Here is a 23,063-nt window from a genome sequence, read left to right on the forward strand (position 1 = left end):
ACACGGAGGAAATCTCTTTAGCTTGTCAGGCTGAGACCATCCTACACATACAACACTCTGGAAGGCCAACTAAACCACAATCAAGAACCTCACTACTCTCAACTACACCACCTAGCCACATACACACATACGGAAGGTAACTCACCTAACATGCCAGATTCGTACGAATCTTAAGGAACACCATCCCCTCACTAGGATACACCTATCCCTGAGCTTCTACACTCAAATCCCTCACTCTAAACCCATCGCGGAAAATGCGTAGGATGACAGAGCAGAATTTTGAAAGTGCCCAAAACTGAAATTTATGAGTATCTATGCGTAGCTTATGTCGCCACGATTCTATAGACTACTAGCACGCAGAAAACAGACATCGTTTGATACACTTACGGCCACAAATAGCTCGTAGATGCGTTGACGTGTGCGCTTCGTCTCGCGTGTAATGCTTGGCGTTGTCGCGTAGCTCTCCTTGAGCCTACAGCAATGGTGCAGTCGGATCTCCAATGTGTTGAGCGAGCCGGGCGTAGCAAGAGGATAAAGCTCACACTCACTCTCTTTCTCTCTCACACACAGCAGACAGCAGCGCTAAAGTTTTGATTATGATTAAAGTTCCCCCCCTTTACAAAATGACCTAGGTACCTTATATACTAAGGCTACCTTAGGTTTAACCAAAAATGGGGTTGAAAGGGTCAAATGGCTTTGTATTTACAATCTGGAAGTGCCATTGCACCCCGGCTTCTGAAACTAGAATAACTACTCATTACAAATGACATTTATAGCCATAATCCGTAGCATTTCATAACTCGCAAAAGATAAGACTTTGGTACGAAACTTGAGTTATGTTGTGTTGTTGACCCAACGATCAACACTCCCCCCTTCCGCGTTCATGTCGTCCCCGACAAGACCTGATTGTCGATGGAGATGTGGTTTTTGCTATCGTTTTGGCTTCATCTGTTGCACTGCTTGTAACTTTGTCGAACCACAACAAGAACTATGATCCATTAGAGCGGACATGTATCATCATAACCATTCATCTTTTGAGATCCTCTGATTACTTTTATGTCTGCTCTTCTTCATTAGGGAATTCTTTGTTCCTGTGCAATCATGTTGTTAGTTTTGTCTGCAGCTTTGTCATTGTAGGCCATTTTTCGACTTGCCATTGAGGAGAAGTATGCTATGATCTGAAAGTTGTGCTCCAATTCATTTGTCAATTGATTTGAGTAGCATTTCCTTATTGTTGATGTACAAGGAATATGTACAAGAGGATGGTGATAGGTGTCTTTAGATTAGGGTCTAAAACCTGGATGACCAAAGGGAAAAAACCCGATGGAAAAAAAATGCCTTTGGTATACGCTCTTATTGGAGTTGAGCGGTTGAACGTGAAGTACATGTTCATGAAAGGTGAGTGCTTGGGTGAAACACGGAAAGAGTTCCTGATGCAAGTGCCAATTATGGGACACTCTATATGCATATGAGAAATTTGTCAACAAAAGCATGCAATGTGAAAGAAGGAGATGATGGGTGTTTCGAGGAATAAATGTAGCACATGTGACATCAAAAGATGTCTCAATAGCTTCCACCTTTCCAAGAAGGGTTGTCGATGTAGAAGTTTCTCCACTCGTATCTCACTGTGCTCAGTACGTGAGTGTCTTTTGGACCTTCTCCGTCACTTCACCAGACTTAAGTACTTAGACTTCGACTCTTTTGCTCACCTATACCAGCATGAGCGACACAACGTAAATATGCTCAACTCTTCCAGCTTGAGCAATACCTAGAATAGCTAAGACGCTTAGACCACAGAGAATATTACTTGAAGCTTTGGGACTAACAAATCACTCATTTTGTGGCTTAGCTACTCGACTCTAACTTTTATGACTTGTCGGTTGCATGTTGACACTGCTTTGTGACAAGTTCTTCGGCTGTTGTAGTGGCTGTTGAGACATACTTCGTGAAGTATCATCGTTTTCCTGTACCTTCTTCTCTTTGTAGTGCTCAGGCCTCTCGTCTGTCTTTTCTTCATGTGGATTATGGATTTTTTTATTTCTTAATAATAAACAAAGAAAATCTTAAAACAACTCAACAAAACAAAAATCATTCAAATAGAAATCTAAATGCTATGTACACTATACACATGTCCTTAGGGGCTCATATATGGATTTTGTCCCCATACTCCTCTGTAACACTACTATAAGGGCATATACTCTAAATTTCGTCAAAAAATTATCACAATAAAATGCAAAAATGCAATGCATCTCACAAAACATTGCCCTCTAATAGTCATAATGTTAGGTCCGCATTCAGAATGCCTCCCCCCTTCCTAATTGGAGTCATCCTTTACGACAGGGTATCGCAAAGGGTATGTGTTGTGCTTGGGCAATTAAAAGTTGTGCCTATGCAGGCCTTGTAATGTAGCCCTATTATGCATACACAGTCAATGCATGGAAAAGATTTATGTTGTGCAAGATGTGGGTATAAGCAATCTTCTTATTGGCATTTGTTGGCTAGGCTTCCTATTCTAAGCAATGTAATGGTCTTTGAAGCTCCTGTATTGTTGCTTGATTGAAGCGACTTGCTCTCTTCTAACTGCACTGTAATCGTAGGAAGACTTGTAAGAATTCAAGCAGCGATGCACTGACAGCAATTTTGTTGTTCTTCTTTGGGACCCATTTCTTTGCGATTATTGGTTGTTTTGTTGCTGACGCTCGTTTGGGAACCCATACTTGCCCGTGCTTCATTTGTGTTTGAAGAGACTTCTTTGGGATCCACCTTTTTGTTGTGTGAGTCGACAGTGGTCTTTGCTTCAGCCCTTGTACGCTTGGTTGGGAACGGGACTCAGGCTTTGAAAGTTGATATTGTGGTTGTTTTGGAATCCAAATGAGTTCCTGATTTTTTTGTGCTTGAATCAACTTCTTTGGGGCCCAAACCTGAGTTGTGAAAGCTTGCGACTTTGTGATATTCTTACCCGTTCGTGCACGCTTTCCTTGTTTTTGTTTTGGTGTTGGATCTTGTGTGTCATAAAATCTAATATCTAATATCTAACCAACCCAAATGATTTTCTCATATTAAATTGATCACTTAATGTGGGAGAATAAACGGGAACAAGTGTTAAGATATAGACATGTGCTTATAGATCTATCTCAACACGGGGCCAATGGTAAAGGGGCCCAAATGAGAGATGGTCTATCACAGAGAAAGGCTAACAAATGGAGCATAAGACCTTAGGGTTAGCTTCATTGAAGAACTCCAATAATGTGTGTAAAAGGCCTTTGACCTTAGGTAAGCTAGGGCTGAGCTTGAGGCGCGGGAACCTGTCCCAACTCGAGGTGCTTGTCTTGCTTGTCATGCTTGATGACTAAGGTGCTTGAGGTGCTTGAGATGCTTGAGGTGCTTGACATGCTTGAGATGCTAGGGTTGCACTTCAGGTGAGAACCCAGCCCAAGCTTAAAGTGCTTATGAGCCAAGCTTGTGGTGGGAATTGGGCCTATGCATGAGGGGCTTGAGGTTTCAAAAAGTCAAAGATTCAATCCCTACAAGGAGGGGGCGAGCCTTACATGAGGGGGGATGAGAGAGAACACCCACACACTCACACAAGGCATGCATGGTACAAAGAAAGCAAAAGGGACACTTGTCAAGTTCCTCCTCATGTTGCCCTCATGGTTTGCCTGAAGCATATTGGTTGGCCACCCAAGGGGTCCAATAATAATTTAAGAGATTTAATTAATTGATTTAGCATTTATCTAGCCCTCTCTGTCAAAGGGGAAAGGGGGACACTTGTCTCAAGGCTACCCTTGCTGCTTGTAATGCCTCCTGCTTGTGATAGTTAAAGCTTTCTTCAAGTTTATGTTATGTTTGTGATGCATGAAGCTTTCCATCTTCATTGCATCACCTAGATCACAAGGAACACAAAGATTGTATTGTAACAAGTCTCTCTTAATGGGAGAAATCATAATACAAATGCCTATTGGAAGGGGGACCGGCTCCACATAAATCCGGTCCTCAACTGTTGTCATGTTCTCTAAATTCTCTCTCTTGCAAAAGTATTGTTCATGCCAAGTTAACTAATTGCTATGATTATGTTGCTATCTTCAACTATGTTCACCCGCTATGCTCACAAAGTCATTTCTCAAAAGTACTTTCATTAATTTTCGCTACTCTCAAGTTAAATAGGCCAATTCCATTACATTGGTATCAGAGCATTTGGTTTCTCTTTTCTTGCTTAAGAAGAGAGGTCCTTAAGTAGCCTATAAATGGTTGATGTTGTTAATTATATTAGGGTAAGTGGAACTGGGATCTATTATCGGTTTTGTTGAGCCCACTATGTGGGGGATGGTGCACACCTCAGGAGCTTTGGACTTAATAATGGAGTCTTTTTAGACTTGCCTACGGCTTTAGCATTATTGAGCCATAAGAAGTCCGAAAGGAGCTAGCCGTTGGAACTCTGCTATGTTAGACCTACTCCTCTACTCTCTATAATTAACCACTTCGAGCCGTGGGTGTAGATACTTAAGAGCCAATTTATAAAGGCTAAGAGGAGTGGCAACTAAGGTTTTGAATTGCCAAAGCATACACTAAGTACATACATAAATTTTGTTAACATGGATGACAATAATCAAGAGAGTAGAATGAACATTGATAGCTTTGATTTTGCACATGAAGGTGCTAATGATGATGCTCCCATGTTTGTTCGTCACTAGGTTGCAGCAAGCTATGGGAAACCCTGCTTTGCAAGCCGAAGTTACTCAACAACTTAGAGCTTATGGAATTTCCCTTCCTCTCCAAGAGGAGAGAGAGCTTAGGAGGCCTCTTGAAGAGACCCCCAAAAGAAGACTCTCTTCCATTCGAGAGGAGGAATCCAAAGAGCAAGAAAGCAATGAAAGTTTAAGTTCCTCTGAAGATGTGGCTCCACGAAGACGGCGGTCTAGACGATCGCCCACTCCTCCCAAGAGGAAAAGATCAACACATAGTCCTTCTCCTTATCACTCTGAAAGGCAAGAGAGGAAACAAAGGAAGAAAAGGGCTAGGAAGAGGTCACCCTCTTCTCCTTCTTCTTCACCTTCCTCCTCTTCTGACGAAAGTTATGGTTATTCTCCTAGAGAATACAAGAGGGGAGGACATCGTAAATCATTTCCTGAATGGCAAAGGTCACAAAAGCTAAAGAAGTTCAAGGAGGGAGGAAAGAGTATCTCTTTTCTCACCTATGATGGCACCTTCGGTGCTACCGGCAAAGTGTTGGCCTTCACCCAGCAATTTGATGCGGCCTTTGGAGATGAGGGCTTCACAGAGTCCTCTAAGCTACGCCATGTAGCTATGCACTTCCAAAAATCAGCTCGTCAATGGTGGGCTAGCCTTCGTGGAAATGGTGAAGCCCCAAAGACATGGAAAACTCTACGAGTTTCCATCATGAAGCAATTCCTTGCAAGCGATGCAAAGGACAAAGTGCTTACCGAACGGCGCAGCTTGAAGATCCTCTCCCATGAGTCTATCCACAAATATGTAGACAAGTTTTGGGATTTACATCTCAAGGCTATTGTCTTTCAAAAGATAGACTTTGCCGAGCAAAGGCAGCAATTCTGTGCGGGATTACCTGAAGAGATGGCCGAATACATCAACTCTCAACGGCCTGATACTATTAGCGAAGTAATCCATCACACCATGGTTGCTTCACACATCAATTTCCATCAAGGGGCTAGACGTAATGTCAAGCCCATGGAAAACAAAAACAAAATGATGCAAAGGGGAAAACCAATGTTCAAAATACTTCCCAAGTCAATTCCAACAACAACAACAATCGGTCCAAGGAGAGGGGAGTTTACAAAGGTAAAAACAAACTCTCTCCTGAAGAGCTTGAAACTTTTCACAAGGACCATAAGTGTTTCAAGTGTGGGGAGCAAGGACATGGATATCGTTCTTGCCCCAAGAAGAATACTCGCAATGAGACTCCTAGGGCTTCCACCATCGAAGCTCCAAAAGAGGATGCTCATTGCAAAGGATCATCACTTTCCTATGCTTGGGGAAAGGTAAGAGAGCATGATGCCTTCATCTTGTTTGACCTTGGCTCTACTCTTAACTTCATATCAATGGAGTTGGCCACCAAGTTGGGCATTCAAGCTTTTGAGATGGGAGATATAGTAGTGGCTGATGTAGCTTTCAAGGGACAACAAGCCTCCGCTACTCCCTTGATTGGGAAGTTGAGGCTTCATGTCCAAAGCTATGTCGACAAAGAAGACTTCTTCAGCTCTCCTCTCCAACATGAGGATGTTATCCTAGGGGCACCATGGTTTGATCACATGGCTGCCAACATGAAGTTCCCTGAAAGGAGAATCTACTTCACCTACAGGGGAAAGAACATGTATATAGATGCTAGTGAGCGTGATCGCACTATTCCACTTGTAAATCCTCTTGCTTTTGATAAGTCAATGAAGAGCTTAGTTTCTGCGTACATGATTTTTGTCAAAGAGTTTCTAAAAGATACTAATGTTTCATCAAATGTAAATGGTACGAATCAAGAAGAGTTAGACCTATCTAATTTTCTAAAAGGATTCCAAGATGTGTTCATCGATGATATCCCTATGGACTTACCTCCAAAACGAGGGGATGATGACCATCCCATTGAGCTCCTTCCTGGAAGCTCACCACCTAACAAGCCTCCTTATCGAGTCTCACAAGCTCAACAAGAGGAGATCATGAGGCAAGTACAAGAGCTGGTAGACAAAGGGATGGTGAGGCCTAGTTCATCTCCCTTTTGTTCTCCAGTCCTTTTAGTGCAAAACAAAGATGGTACATACCGTATGTGTGTGGACTATCGAGCACTAAACCATATCACTATCAAAAACAGATTTCTCGTACCTCGGGTAGAAGATCTGTTTGATAAGCTACAAGGCTCGACCTACTTCAGTAGGATTGACCTTAAGAGTGGCTATCATCAAATAAGGATAGTGGATGAAGATATCTTAAAGACCGCGTTTCGCACAACGTTTGGTCTTTATGAATATCTAGTCATGCCTTTTGGCTTGAATAATGCACCAGCTACGTTCAATCGTTTGATGGAGAAAATTTTTAGACCATACCGCAAATTCACTGGAGTGTTCTTTGATGATATCATCATCTACTCCAAGTCTTTGGAGGAACATAAGCAACATCTCCAAGTGATTTTTCAAGCATTGAGGGAGAACAAGCTTTTTCTCAACCAAAAGAAAAGCGAATTCTTCCTTTAAGAGATTCAATACCTAGGTCATATTATCTCTAAAGATGGTATCCAAATGGATCCATCAAAGTTAGAGGTAATGAAAGCATGGCCTAATCCAAGAAATCTACATGAGCTAAGAAGCTTTGTTGGTATGTGCGGATACTATAGAGGCTTCATAGCAAAATTCTCTCAAGTAGCAGGACCACTACATGACTTCTGAAGTAGGATTGACCTTAAGAGTGGCTATCATCAAATAAGGATAGTGGATGAAGATATCTTAAAGACCGTGTTTCGCACAACGTTTGGTCTTTATGAATATCTAGTCATGCCTTTTGGCTTGACTAATGCACTAGCTACGTTCAATCGTTTGATGGAGAAAATTTTTAGACCATACCTCAAATTCATTGGAGTGTTCTTTGATGATATCATCATCTACTCCAAGTCTTTGGAGGAACATAAGCAACATCTCCAAGTTATTTTTCAAGCATTGAGGGAGAACAAGCTTTTTCTCAACCAAAAGAAAAGCGAATTCTTCCTTCAAGAGATTCAATACCTAGGTCATATTATCTCTAAAGATGGTATCCAAATGGATCCATCAAAGTTAGAGGTAATGAAAGAATGGCCTAACCCAAGAAATCTACATGAGCTAAGAAGCTTTGTTGGTATGTGCGCATACTATAGACGCTTCATAGCAAAATTCTCTCAAGTAGTAGGACCACTACACGACTTAACTAAGAAGAACGTTAAGTTTGTATGGACTGCTAAGGAGCAAAATTCTTTTGAAAAGCTCAAAGAGAAGCTTACTTCCCAACCAGTCCTCGTGCTTCCGGATCTCTCAAAGCCATTTGAGGTCCAATGTGATGCTTGTGGTGATTGCCTTGGAGCAGCTTTGCTTCAAGAAGGGCATGCCATAGCATATGAGAGCCGAAGGCTCAATATTGATGAACGAGTCTTGGGCATTTATGAGAAAGAGCTTTTAGCTGTTCTACATGCCCTAGACACATGGAAGCACTACTTATTGGGGACTCCGTTTATCCTACGAACCAACCACCAAAGTCTCAAGTATTTCATGACACAAACCAAGCTTTCCGACAAACAAATGAGGTGGGCAAATTTTCTTTCGCAATTTAATTTCCATATTGCTCACATAGCTGGTAAGCACAATCAAGTGGCCGATGCACTTTCACGATGACCCAAAGTTAATGCGGTGTCTATAGCTACTCACAATGATCTATCTTCTATGATATATGAGTATGCTACTGACCCTGACTTTAGAGACATAATGTCAGCCCTTGCTTTGGGGAAGAAAGAGGAACCATTCACCTTGTAGGATGGTTATCTTCTCCACGGAAATAGGCTATGTGTTACCCATTCCTTTCGCGAGAAAGTTATGTATGAATCCCATGATCCTCCATATGCGGGACATAGAGGTATTCAACCTACTCTCCGAGGAGTAGAGACGTACTTCTATTGGCCTACCATGAAAGTGGACATACAAGAGTATGTTTCAAAATGTGTAGTATGCCAAAAGACCAAGTATGATAGAGGGAAGCAACCTGGATTACTCCAGCCATTGCCTATCCCAAATTCACCATGGGAGAGTATAGAGACGTAATTCTATTGGCCTACCATGAAAGTGGACATACAAGAGTATGTTTCAAAATGTGTAGTATGCCAAAAGACCAAGTATGATAGAGGGAAGCAACCTGGATTACTCCAGCCATTGCCTATCCCAAATTCACCATGGGAGAGTATATCCATGGATTTCATCTTTGGATTACCCAAGTCTATCCATGGGAATACAGGAATATGGACAATAGTTGACAGGTTTAGCAAGCAAGCACATTTTATTCCTGTCAAAAAGACTATTAAGGCACATCAAATGGCAACTCTCTTCATATCTCAGATTTTCAAACACCATGGATTACCCACATCCATCGTGTCAGATAGAGATCCTAGAATGACCAGTAATTTCTGGAAAGGTCTCTTTGAAAATCTAGGAACAAGATTGAATTTCTCTTCGGCCTGTCACCCACAAACGGATGGCCAAAGTGAGATAGCCAATCTTACGATACTCGATCTACTCAAGACTTATGTTACCGAAGTAAATCAACGATCACAATGGGAAAAGTACTTACCTCTTATAGAGTATGCCTAGAATAATATTGTACATACTTCTACGGGAAAAGCACCTTTTGAGATCATTGAGGGAAGACCTAAAAGTCCCTTACTACTCAAAGTACATGGGAAGATCTTCGCCGCCGATGAGTATAGCCGTGACCTACAAGAATCTTTTCAAAAGATTAAGGAGGTTATATCCATCTCTCAACAAAGGCAAAAAGCTGTTGCTGATAAGCACAGAAGAGCCTTAATGTTCAAAGAAAATGATTGGGTATTACTTAAGTTTCCTAAGGCTCAATTAAGGCAAACGACGGGCAAAAATCCTACGGGCCATCAAAAGTATTATGCTAAAGTAGCAAAAAGATACTATGGTCCTTTCCAAATCTTGAAGTCCATAAATGAGACGGCTTATCAACTCAAGTTGCCCAACCATTGGCTCATACACAATGCCTCTCATGTAAGACTACTTAAGCCCTACAAAGGAGAGCCACCAACTGAACCAATTATTGAAGACCCTCCCGAAGTTGAAGACCAAGAAGAGGTGCTACAACCCGAAGCTGTTCTTCGGCATGAAGACAAGGTACTACGACATGGTAAGATTATCTGACGGTATCTTATTAAGTTCAAAAATTATCCTTTTGAAGATGCTATATGGATGCAAGGAATACAACTTACGGATAGTATGAACCTTGTCAATGCTTATAATGCTATATTAGAGTAAGCAAATGTACAAATTTATTTTAAATGACTCATGTTTTTGTCTTATAAGACTAGTCCTCTTTTTAATTGTGCACAAATTTAACTAGTATGCATGCTTAGAATCATGTTTGTGATGACGACGTCTCTCAAACACCAAGTAGAATTTGTCACTCTACTTTGGGAGAATGAAATGGACTAAAGAGCAGACATGCTGCTGCTATGTCTCCCAAGCACCAAATGGATTAGTCATCCATCTTGGAAAGATGTCGTAGGGTAAAAAGGAACCCTCTACCCGCTAAGTAAAATTGACTAATGACTAAGGCTTTATCTCTTCTACCTCATAGTCGAGGACGACTATGATTTCAAGAGAGAGGTAATGTCATAAAATCTAATATCTAATATCTAACCAACCCAAATGATTTTCTCATATTAAATTGATCACTTAATGTGGGAGAATAAACGGGAACAAGTGTTAAGATATAGACATGTGCTTATAGATCTATCTCAACACGGGGCCAATGGTAAAGGGGCCCAAATGAGAGATGGTCTATCAAAGAGCAAGGCTAACAAATGGAGCATAAGACCTTAGGGTTAGCTTCATTGAAGACCTCCAATAATGTGTGTAAAAGGCCTTTGACCTTAGGTAAGCTTGAGGCGCAGGAACCCGACCCAGCTCGAGGTGCTTGTTATGCTTGTCATGCTTGATGACTAAGGTGCTTGAGGTGCTTGATGATTGAGGTGCTTGAGATGCTTGATGATTGAGGTGCTTGAGATGCTTGAGGTGCTTAATTATTGAGATGCTTGAGGTGCTTGACATGCTTGAGATGCTAGGGTTGCACTTGAGGTGAGAACCCAGCCCAAGCTTAAAGTGCTTATGAGCCAAGCTTGTGGTGGGAACTGGGCCTATGCATGAGGGGCTTGAGGTGTCAAAAAGTCAAAGATTCAATCCCTACAACGAGGGGGCGAGCCTTACATGAGGGGGGATGAGAGAGAACACCCACACACTCACACAAGGCATGCATGGTACAAAGAAAGCAAAAGGGACACTTGTCAAGTTCCTCCTCATGTTGCCCTCATGGTGTGCCTGAAGCCTATTGGTTGGCCACCCAAGGGGTCCAATAATAATTTAGGAGATTTAATTAATTGATTTAGCATTTATCTAGCCCTCTCTCTCAAAGGGGAAAGGGGGACACTTTTCTCAAGGCTACCCTTGCTGCTTGTAATGCCTCCTGCTTGTGATTGGCTAGGCATGGAGGGGTCCAATGAGCTTCAAGCATGAGCTACAAGGGGGGGTCGACCCAAGAAAGCTAGGGGGTTACTTAGGGGGTATACTCACCCACACACACTCACAAACACTCTCATTTGTGTGCTATGCAAAGTGCAAGAGCTCCCTCTCCTTCTCCAAGAAAGTAGAGGTTGAGAGCCTACACCAACACTCTTGGATATGGAGTGCAAATCCAACCAAGAGCCATGCTTCAATGCTTAAGCTTGCCATCTCCTTCTTCTTCATTACTATGCCATTATGTATGCTAGCAACAAGAGCTATGATAAGTGAGGAACTAATTCTTTCTCCTACGAAATGTTTCTTCTTCCTCTTCCCTACCCTCATTCCCTGCTAGCTCTCTCCACCTTCGAAGGTGTTTGAGGTCTTGGGACTGAGGCTTGGGATAGTTAAATCTTTCTTCAAGTTTATGTTATGTTTGTGATGCATGAAGCTTTCCATCTTCATTGCATCACCTAGGTCACAAGGAACACAAAGATTGTATTGTAACAAGTCTCTCTTAATGGGAGAAATCATAATACAAATGCCTATTGGAGGGGGGACCGGCTCCACATAAATCCGGTCCTCAACTGTTGTCATGTTCTCTAAATTCTCTCTCTTGCAAAACTATTGTTCATGCCAAGTTAACTAATTGCTATGATTATGTTGCTATCTTCAACTATGTTTACCCGCTATGCTCACAAAATCATTTCTCAAAAGTACTTTCATTAATTTCCGCTACTCTCAAGTTAAATAGGCCAATTCCATTACATTGTGATTTGTCATTAGAGATCTTTGTCTTCTTGATCCATATCTATTTTTGGCTTTAAGAATTACTTGGCTCTCAATGTTGTACTTAATTCCAATTGTACTCTCATTGTTTGAATATACATTTCAACTTCTAATATTTGTCTCTTGGTTAGAGGGCGTCATCCCATATTTTGTTGGTAAATACATGCTTTTGTTTTTCGTACAACTCTCCTATGATGACAATGTTGACCATCGATTTATTAACCTAGTACTTTTCTTACACATGCTTTTTGCAACCTATATAACCATGTAATAAGTGGATGGTAGTGACGAAAAGACTTTGGAAATTTCCATGCTCTGCAACCTATTTCTTCGATGCAACTTGCACCATACAATGTGCACACAAGAGTTCTTCAATGCACGGAGCTATGCTTCATGCTTTTTTGATCACCTACATTGACAATTGAGTGTATCAAAAGATTTTAAAAGATGGTCCTGCAAAATTGGACATAGTAAATATGATTGACACGATGATGGAGATCGCAGAAGACATGATTGACACGGGAGAAGGTGTAGTTGAAGAGATCATGATACTTGATAGGTTTTAATTCTTCTTATGTTTAAATGTCCATATGCTATGTCATCCATGCTGGATGAATTTTTTGTGTCTAATGATTTTGCTTAGTGCTAGGTTGCATTATGACCGAGTCTACCCTGTATCTCTAGAGCAATGACTATAAACAACCTTAATTAATACCTCGTGATCTCTTCACAACATCTTTTGTATTAATAATCATATGTGTGGCAATTTGCGACACAGGTACAATCCTTTCCTTTTGATCACGAAAGCCTCCAAGTTGCACAAAGCAACCATGATCCATGACTCGTGAAATTCTATAGCTCAAGTTCAAGATGCCACATGCCTTCAAGATGCAAGCATAGGTGGTGGTTGCACATGCATGTGGAGAGATGCGCTCACCTTGAATTTGTTGAAAATAGCTCCCAGAGAGAGTTATTCTGCTACAATCTATTACAATCGTAATCATGTCTGCTACAATCTCCATTATCATCACTTCCTTAACTTTTGCCGTCATCTCGACTGTGGCATTCACTTCTTCTATCATGTGTACCGTCACTGCTACTTTTGTGTTGTTCCTCTTCTTTCACTTAGGCCCCTATCACACTAGGGCGGCCGTTCCCCCAGCTTTTTGAGCATGGCCACGAAGTAGCTGTCACATGGACAACAAATCGTGCATAGCCAAGTGGGAGAGTGTCCGCGTTCGGTGCTGGCCGTCAAAGCTCAAATCCACTCCTCCTCAGTCATGCGTCGCTTTTGTAGTTGGCCACGCATTTTGGAAAGTTGGCTGGTGGGGTGAGGCCGACCCTTAGACACGGGCTCAAGGCCATCTTTCGGGTTGAAGGCCATCTTTCGCCTTTTTGTTTTGCCAATGTTGTCGGGCACCTCAGATTGGCCGCTCATTCCATGTCCCAGTGTGACAGGGGCCTTAGCCTTGTGCTCAGGCTCCTTTTGCAGATCGTTGCTTTTACACCATATTTCTCTAGGGTTAAACTGTGTATCTCAAATTTTAAAATCTTTGGAGGTAAAGGTAATGTCTGCATAGAATTTCCAGAAGCTCTGAGGCCAGAAATCCCACCACAATGGATGGAGATCAGCGGGCGTGCAAGGTGCGGCCCAAGCAAGCACGACTGCAAAGAGTCATCGCCAGCTTCAAAGCAGAGGTGTCAAGCATCCAGTTCAGGTAAATTGTAACCTATTCTCAGTATGCCATTGCGTAAGTAGGATTTGCAAAAACCATGGCTGCATTCCGGCCTGAAAACGGGCAATGGGGGCTGTGGGGTGGCGCCGGGCCCTACAGTCCTTGGTGGCTGCTTGACCTGCATTCCTCTCTCGCACCACCCATTTTCTTCCTTACATTAATCTCATCTACCATCTTTATTTGAGAAACAAATTTCCATTGCAAGGCTTGCAGATGCCACTTGAGATATCAAGGGGCAAGAATGCCAACTAGCCTTGGTGTTCTGAGATCCACCCAGACAAGGGGAAGAGGAAGAGGAAGAGTGGGAGTGCCCATGAGCAAAGTATGAACTTTGCAATATATTTTCCTATTGAGATGCATGCTCAATGACCGGTGCACTCATAAATGCATCAAATGAATCTGGGAGCCATATAGGAGTTTGATTTATCTAGGTTGTGTTAGGGAAGAGATGTTTGCTGAATTTATAACTGGTGATGGATATGCTGGCCCAAGGCAGGGCTCAATTACCTACAGGATTCTAGACTTATGGCTGAGTAGGATGGTTGTGCCACCAAAGAATTTCACCCACTCACAAGGGCCCAGGTTAGGGGATAATACTCAATACCCAGTTTACTAGACATAGGAAAAATAAATTCCATGAACAAGTTTATCGAATGAGACTTTCCAAAAATGAAAGAAAGAAGTTCATCATTGGATACCATTAACATTTTTATCCAAAGGTCCACAATTACTCCCACCCCATCTACAGCCCAAATGAAAGTTTGAAGTAAATACAGTAACACTGGCAAGACACATGAATTGGTGTGTGTGTGTGTGTGTGTGTGTGTGTGTGTGTGTGTGTGTGTGTGTGTGTGTGTGTGTGTGTGTGTGTGTGTGTGTGTGTGTGTGTGTGTGTGTGTGTGCGTGTGTGTGTGTGTGTGTGAGAGAGAGAGAGAGAGAGCGAGAGAGAGAGAGAGAGAGAGAGAGAGAGAGAGATGTAGGTCTACAATAAAAAAATGGCTGCAAGCCGGTGCGTCTCGCATGCACTGCATTACCCCCTTCTGCCATCCCGTTCTACGTCGTGACCACTTTCATTACAGAGCAGAGCTTGGAAGTCTTCTCAATGCAAGCAGGTCTCAAGACGAACGCCGCTTCCTTCTCATCGGATTGTTGCTCAAAAATCTCCAGGAACAAAGCTGGTACCTTGTAAATGTAGGAGTCGGTGCCAAGGCCTGTGGTGCAAGCAGACGTAGCAATCCTTGGCATTGTGGGGTCCTTGTACCTGCTACAATCCTTGTTCTCAATTGCTTTGTTTATACTGGCTATTGGTGGTGTTGACTACTATCTCTTTTATTCTTTGAACAAAGATGATGATGACCGTGGAGGTGGGAATTCCTCCAACGGCAGCGATCCAGAATTGACACTGGAGGAGGCCATGATAATAATGGAAAAATACAAGTAAAAGCTGACATTTTTTATCACTGCCTTTTTGTTTGACACGGATTTGAGGTGTTTCTTATATATACATTGCTCTCATTTTTTTATAACTGCCTTTTTGTTTGACACGGATTTGAGGTGTTTCTTGGAGGTTTTTTTATCAATGATTTGAGTCTGCGTTACGTTGCAGCACCAAAGTACAAAATGAAAAAAGCAAGACAAAAAGTGTTGTAACAACATCTTGTACAGTTACACAGGGTTAGCGTATAGAGAGAGAGAGAGAGAGAGAGAGAGAGAGAGAGAGAGAGAGAGAGAGAGAGAGAGAGAGAGAGAGAGAGAGAGAGAGAGAGAGAGAGAGAGAGAGAGAGAGACTTCTTCTTGCTCCTCTATGACAAAGGTAGACGGAGAAGAAATACAGAGACTTGAGAGCCCTGAAATGCAAGCTGCCTTTGTGCTACGGCTAGCAGTGCCTTCCACAAGCTATCTGGGCAGACGGACTGGGTGGATGCAGTAACTATGCTGGCTGGTGGCTTTGGCATTTTTAGTACATGGCGCGACCATGCCCATGTTTCTTCTTTTCCTCGACAAGCTCATGGACTCGATCTGCAACTTTTCAGACTCTGATTGCATGGCCAAGCAGGTCTCCAAGGTAAGTAATAGCTTTGGTTTCCTACTATTCCTTGTGTTAGAGTCAACAACAACAGGGTAAAGGAATGACATTGGAAGGCTTGACTTTCCAATTATGTGTTTGTTTCTCTGATTTTCTTTCTAGTTTTTTGATTTTCTTTGAACAGCTTCATTAAAGATTGTTCAAGCAAAGAGCTTGATTTAATGATTCAAAGTTTACATTGTCTTTAGTATTGATGACATGAAGTGATGTTATATCCATCCCCTTGAGTGAAACATTTCCTCTTGGTGATTATTTGCAGTATGCACTCTATTATTCTACTTGATCTTGGTGATGTTTGGGACTGGATAGACTGGTAAGCCTACGTTCTCATTTGCACTTAGCATTTGGATAATTAGGATAGAACGTCAAGAGCACAATTTATTTGAAATAGAAATATAGACATTCTACTGTGTAGTGTAGAGGTCTCAATGTGGATGTTCACCGGACAAAAACAAGCTGTATGATTAAGGATTTGCTATGTGAAAACGCTACTTTTGCAAGACGTGAGCTTTTTTTAACATCGATATATCTATTGGTGAAGTTGTAGTTGGCTTTCCAAGTGATACCAATCTTGTCCAAGAGCCGATTGGGAGTCAAGGTTCAATTTTTGAGCTTCTTAGTTCTATTGTACAGGTGTCATTTCAACTTTTTTTTTGTGCAAACTCATTGAGCGTGCTTGTGGTTTTTGTGTTTTTTGCACGGACATGGAACTTGTTTCATCACATGCCGTCTATTTATCGATTAATTTTTTATTTTTTAAAGGTGGAAGCTTACAACGCCACTTAGGCCGATGGGTTTAAATTTACTAGATTACTTATTAGTTTGGCTTTGCTAGATGGTTTACTAGTTTGACATGCCAAGGTCAAACTAGCAAGCGTGAAGATTTTCTAGTTAGATCTAGCAATTTAGTTACTATATGGTAATATCATTTGCCATATAGTAACAAACTGAGTAGATTGACCAACTAGAAAGTGTCTCACAATTGTTAGTTTGCACTTTTACTACTTGTGTGTATTCAAACTAGTGAATTATCTAGCAAATTTATATTTTTTTCTATATGGTAATATGTCAAAAGCTCCTTGTGAATTCGCTCGAGCCCGCGCACGCGAGCAAGCTGCACAATCGGTTGGCCTCCCATATAGCAGCGTGAGTCGGACTGAGAGAGAGGGAGGTGTTTGCAATGTGGCAGCATTGTGAAGACTCAGGGTGACCAGAGAGAGAGAGCTGTTGCGCAATGCCATCACCGGCTTTGATCTCCGATGACGTCCAAGGTCAACTTTGGATCAGATGGGACCTTTGGCAAGAGAGGTGTGGCATACACCAACATCAATACCAGGTGTCCCATTGGAAGAGAAGCAAACGCGAGAAAAAAAGCGAGAGGGGGAGACAGACGTTCGGATCGAGAATGAGAGGGGAGGCACAAAAAGCTTGGTGGACAAAGGGCAGTGGATGTTGTCAGGCGAGATACAAAGGAAAGATGCAACCCCTTGCAATGCAACAGATGGTTTGCCACACATGGGAAGGGGGTATGCCTACTCTGATGGCGACTGTGCAGGGCAGTCCCGTCGAGGGCACACTGTACGATAGCAGCAGGTCTTAGTTTTTGCTTTGAATTTTGAGATTGTCTCTAGTGGTCCCTCTCTCCAGGCCTTAAAGTTGACTCCCTCCCCTAAATTTTGATTAAGAATACGTGACTCTTAGTTTACATTTTTTGAGCTTCAAATGACTCTCAACGTGTAGAAGATGAGCGTCGGTAGGTTCTTAGGTTCCATAGTTCAAATGACGCTTAACATCGTATAGCTAAGCTTCATCATGTAAACATCGTTGATTCACTCTATACGATACTATGTTGCTAGAATATAACAAGCGACACCTCTATAAATGCATACATTCATAATTTCATCATACACATTTGGAACAAGAAGAAGATTAGATTCAAAATTTCATAGCATTTTGATGTATCTAACCTGGAGATAATAATAATAGTTCGTAACTTGTAAGTGAAACCTTTGAATAGTTGCAGACCACAGTCCCATCCACACGTAAGATTGAGAGATTTTCATGAAACCACATAGAAAACCAATGTCATCAATAAGAATACAACACCAAAATCACTTGCATAGGTCATGATGGGATGAACACATACGAAAAAAACACAATGTACCTGGCAAATGAACCAAGGGAACTTGTAAGACTTGGTAATTGCTGTGATTACTCATGCATCTACGTTGTTTTAAGCCATCAAATGTTCTTCAAGTATTTCACCTCTGCAAGCAAATGATCTCTTGTTGCTCGAATGAAATCTTAATCCACCTTTTGCTTCTAATCTGTAACAAAAAAAAATTTATTTCAGGTTTGGCTTCCATTGCATAAAGCATATGGAAATCACTTTTAAAATGAAGAAAAGTCTGTTCTTTAATTCACATGCTACAAATACAACAAGTGATAAAATCGCAGGGCCTGCCCTTCAATGATTTGCATAAGAAAAAACACATCGAAAACACATAAGGATTGACACAAAAATATGAAGGGTCCTTTCATCATCACAGAAAGTTGCGAGAAGTTAACTCTCAAATTGAAGCCTCGACAAGTCACGACTAAAGGTCGAATTGAAAAGACATAGAAGATAAAGTGTTAGCCTTGATATCATCCAACAAAGAAGCTCCATGGTTTAGCCAACCTCAACTAAAAACTAATGAGGTGCCATAACCCAACTTAGATGAGAAAATCCCTCTCCAAAAGAGCATAACTCACTTCTTATCGCGAATACAGAATGTGTAGACCAAGGAATTTTCACTGCAGTCTACAACCAGACATTACTTACTCCTACAGAATTAGGGACGAAGTAAACCCCAAAAGAGACTTCCATTTTATGACACCTTGCAGCTAGAATCAAGGCCCTTGCAAAAAACTTGAGCTTGAATAACTATATATTTAGCATCCTGAAATATGCTGAATGCATCATGCAAGCACATCCAGGCACGGATTGCCTACTACAATGTGATGGAGAGGGAGAACGCTCTCAGGATGATATTGCACTGATCTCTGAAGCAACCCTCCAACTTCTCATTTCTTAGTGTCTGCTCCGCATTGCACTGGAGCTCGCCACTTGGTCTCTCCCCCAAGAGTATACTGCCACCATACATGCTGCAGCTACTGCATGGTAGTCCCCATCTCTGGAATCCTCAATAACCAGTAAGCATTGACCACTACTACACACCATGCAATCCTTACACTGTAAAATCAACAAATAAAAGGGTAGCGTCAACAGCATTCACATGCAGTCACAAAAAGAACCAGCAAAGAAAAAGAGCAAGTATAGACCCTAATCTGAGAGGATCCCCTCAACAACTAGCAAGAGAGTGTCAATGTCTTAGCCCTGGGCACATGAAAACTTGCAACAGCAGTAGATCCTCGCCCTCAACTTTCAACAAATGATGGCACCGCATCACCCTTAGATCTACACAATGAACAACCGAGATCAATGGACAAATAATCACAAAAAACAAGCAACAAAGAAAAAGACGAACATGATTTGGACATTGATACAAGGGGATTCCCTCTAAACCAAGCGAGAGAGAATTGATGTTGTAGCCCCAAGTACCGAGAGCAAAATAGGACTGAAATAAAACTACCTTCCAAATAAAGGATTACACTTTGAGATAAGCTTGTCTTTCTTGGCTGCCACCTTCAAACCAGGTCATTGGCTATGTACTAAAATGCTTACAAGTTACAACACCATGTAACTCCTGTCCTTTTCTTAGGAGTCAAGACATCATGAGGTAGCTAAATCCTTTTTTGACAATCATTAGTTATTTTTTACTATAGAAGATTTTGCACACTTGTGAAAAAACTTTCAAGGAGTGGCTTACGTGCCAGTCGAGCCAGATTCCTGCAAAATGCAAAACCAACAAAACCAGGTGATGTAACAGTTCAGCTATCAGATATGCAAAACTACCTCATTTTGCATCTTCAGTAAATATACAGAGTAAGAATTTTCTTTTCGCAAAACTAACGAAACAAGATGATGTAAAAGCTCAGCTATCATATAGGAAAAGCTGTCTCATTTTGCATCTTCAATAAATATACAGGAGGTAAAACGTGCTGTTGACTGGAGAGAAATCAGCTTTGTTGCAACCAGCTAGTGCATGTTATATCAACAACTGAGAAATTGCATGGGCATTGGATTTTTTAATGCAACTCTGAGCGCATTGTCCAAAAAGCTAATAGACCATATTAGCAAAGTCCCTTCAAAAGTACATGGACTCCATTTAAGTAATCGAATATATTGCAATAGCGAATTCCATCAAAATACTGAAAGATGAATCGCATCACAAATTCATAAGTCGGACGATGTCCTCCTTGGTTTTGCAAGATTCCAAATATCATAAACCTTTTGCCATTCTACATTCTCAATGCTAGGTCCAAGCAATGAAACACGCATTAATGCTTCAAGAGTTTCCACATTCAAGCACTCCCGAGCATGCGTCTTGATGAGATTTTGTTTTGAGAAACCTCTTTCACATGACACAGATGACACAGGAAGAACCAGTATGACCTGCCACAACATTGTCAGATTCACATACGTTTGCATCTAGTTCTTATTAGAACAAAAAACACGCCATGCATCTGACATATTCATCCCCTCGCAGCCATAATACAATGTATCTATGAATGATAGCAACTCTACCTTGCAATTGTCAATGTCAACCAGACTTCCAAACTTCTCAAGCAATTTCTCAAGCCATTCTGAGAACTTTTTTTCTCTGGATTTTATCTCCTCTGCAATCTTTGTTCTGCGAGGATAGTAATGCGGGCTGAAAAGTCTAGCTGCATTGAAGAAATAAACATCTGGAAATCGATCATTCACACATTCTATCACTTTTAAGACAAGCCTCTTTGCAAAATTCATGCAACTTTGAACGTCGCCCCCTTCCTTATCTACTGGCAACCCATTTGCATCATTGCCTGGAATTTTAGCATACAAGAGCTGATGCGAAATCTCCCTTCCATCATCACTAACATACACAAAAACACAGTCCTTTGTGGCATCCATGAAATTCTTCAGGAAGTGAGTGCCTTTTCCAAACTCCTGCTGAAGAAATTTTCGTTTCAAAGAAGCAATAGTTACCTCTATTTCAGCACTTATAGAAGGAATATCCACATTCTCCTTCTAGAAATGAGTATTCAACGCATTAAGATCCCTAAGCACATCTACAAGCATGTATATACAAAGAAGGACTTTATAAAAGCAAAGTTTCTCATACCAACTCTTCGCATTGTCTTTCCAAAAGCTGAGAATTGCAGGCATGAGTTGCGTCAACCTCTCCATCACATTACCTCGTGCGAGCCATCGAACCTCATGAATGTTTAAAACTTCCAAGACTTGTAAGTGCATCTCCTTCAACAAACTTTGGAAACCTGTGTGCCTTACACTAGAAGCAGAAATCCATGAATAGACTTTGTTAGCAAGTTTATCAATATAAGGTAAACAAGGAAAGCATTTCACTGCATCAAGTACAGCAAGAGCCTCTCTATGTGCAATACAATGAACACTCCTGAGATGTGGCATCTCTCTTTTCATTTTTGCAACCAATCCATCGTGGCAACCAAGCATTGAGTTATCTCCATCTGTTGCTATTCCAACCAATTGCTGCTTGTTAAGTCCAACTTCTTTCATCATTTTCATGCTTGCATCAAACTTTGTCTGGGCACACCCATCAGGTACTGTGAGTAGCTTTGCAAATGTAATTTCAATAGAGGAGCAGCCTGAACATTTAGGTGCCAGAAAAGAGAAATAAATGATGAGATGCTTCTCTAAAGACCTATCCGTAGTCTCATCTACCATCAATGCATAATAGGGACTTTGCAATAACTTTTGCTTTTGCAAATCATCCAAATACTTTGATATGCAAAAGATGAACTCCTTCCCGGCCATCATATTAGTATATGAGGAGTAGTCATGTTGAATGGGCATTTCTTCTACATTCAAAGAATAGGCCAAACCACACAATCCCTCATACTTACGGATAGCCAGGTCCTCTTTTGCATTGAAATATGCAAGTTTCATGACGGTAATGACCCTGTGCCTATTTCTGCTAATGACTTCCTTCGCATGAGTCTTCATCCGTTTTCCACCTTCTCTATAGTGCTTTGTTGCAGCCCAAACATGCTCCTTGGACTTACGATGTTTTCTTATGGCACTCTTCATAATTGTTTTACAACCATTTCCTTTGCCCCAAGGTCCCTTAACTTTATACTTTGTATACCAAGCACATTTCATAAACTCCTTCTCCTTATGAATGACCTGGAAAACAAAGGGATACGTAATTGTCCATTCTTGACTAAACTTCCTCACGGTTACCTTTTTAGCCTTTGTTGGTGCAATCACTTTTGTAGTTGTAGAGACACCATTGTGTGAGACATCAGTTGATTGCCTTACACCTTCGATCTCTTCTATAGAATGGGTATTCAAACTCTCCACGTCAACCTCGAGAGTATCCTCTATCTCCACAATGTCTTCCATCTCGCTATCTGAGCCAAAGATATCTTTCAAAAACTCTCTCATAGATTGCTTTTCAGTTTGTTATCTGATGCACGAGCTTTGTCATCTGAATTTGAGGTCTTTTGTCCCCTTCCAAAGAATTGAAGCAAATTACTTTCACTCATCTTTGATGGATCTGTATGCCTTGCAAGCCAAAATTATCAAGCACATAAATTTCACATAAATCACATCCTTATGAGATACTCTCAAGTCCCTCGTCTACTTTAATACACATGTACAACGCATGCAAAGACCCAACTCTCTCTCTCTCTCTCTCTCTCTCTCTCTCTCTCTCTCTCTCTCTCTCTCTCTCTCTCTCTCTCTCTCTCTCTCTCTCTCTCTTCCCAAACCTTACAATCTATAGGGATGCCCAACCTTGCAATCAAGAGTCTCGACAAACAAGCCTGTTAAGTATGGAGCCTGATTTACCCTTCTAATTTTCTGTGGTAAAAGCGCACATTTGTAAGGCCCCCATTATGAGGAGAAGCCATCGTGCGTGAAGGAAAATCACTCACTGGAAACCAAAATTTTCACGGACAAGAATCAGGGGCAACTTTAAAGGCCTCGTGGATGGAGGCCCCTGAGACTTTTTTTTCGCCGGAATATTCTTTTTCGCCGGAATATTATGGCCGGACGGCGAC

At 41.4% G+C, this 23,063-nt stretch overlaps 2 pseudogenes; one reads left to right on the forward strand and one right to left on the reverse strand.

The window, feature by feature from the left end:
* The first annotated feature begins 14,787 nt into the window (after window positions 1-14,787).
* Window positions 14,788-17,465, forward strand: LOC147427640 (uncharacterized; annotated as a pseudogene).
* Window positions 17,466-20,217: 2,752 nt separating this feature from the next.
* On the reverse strand, window positions 20,218-22,547 carry LOC147427641 (uncharacterized; annotated as a pseudogene).
* Between the last annotated feature and the right edge of the window lie 516 nt (window positions 22,548-23,063).

This window comes from Adiantum capillus-veneris, chromosome 23 (assembly GCF_014529385.1).
Source record: "Adiantum capillus-veneris isolate H3 chromosome 23, ASM1452938v2, whole genome shotgun sequence".
Taxonomy (NCBI): domain Eukaryota; kingdom Viridiplantae; phylum Streptophyta; class Polypodiopsida; order Polypodiales; family Pteridaceae; genus Adiantum; species Adiantum capillus-veneris.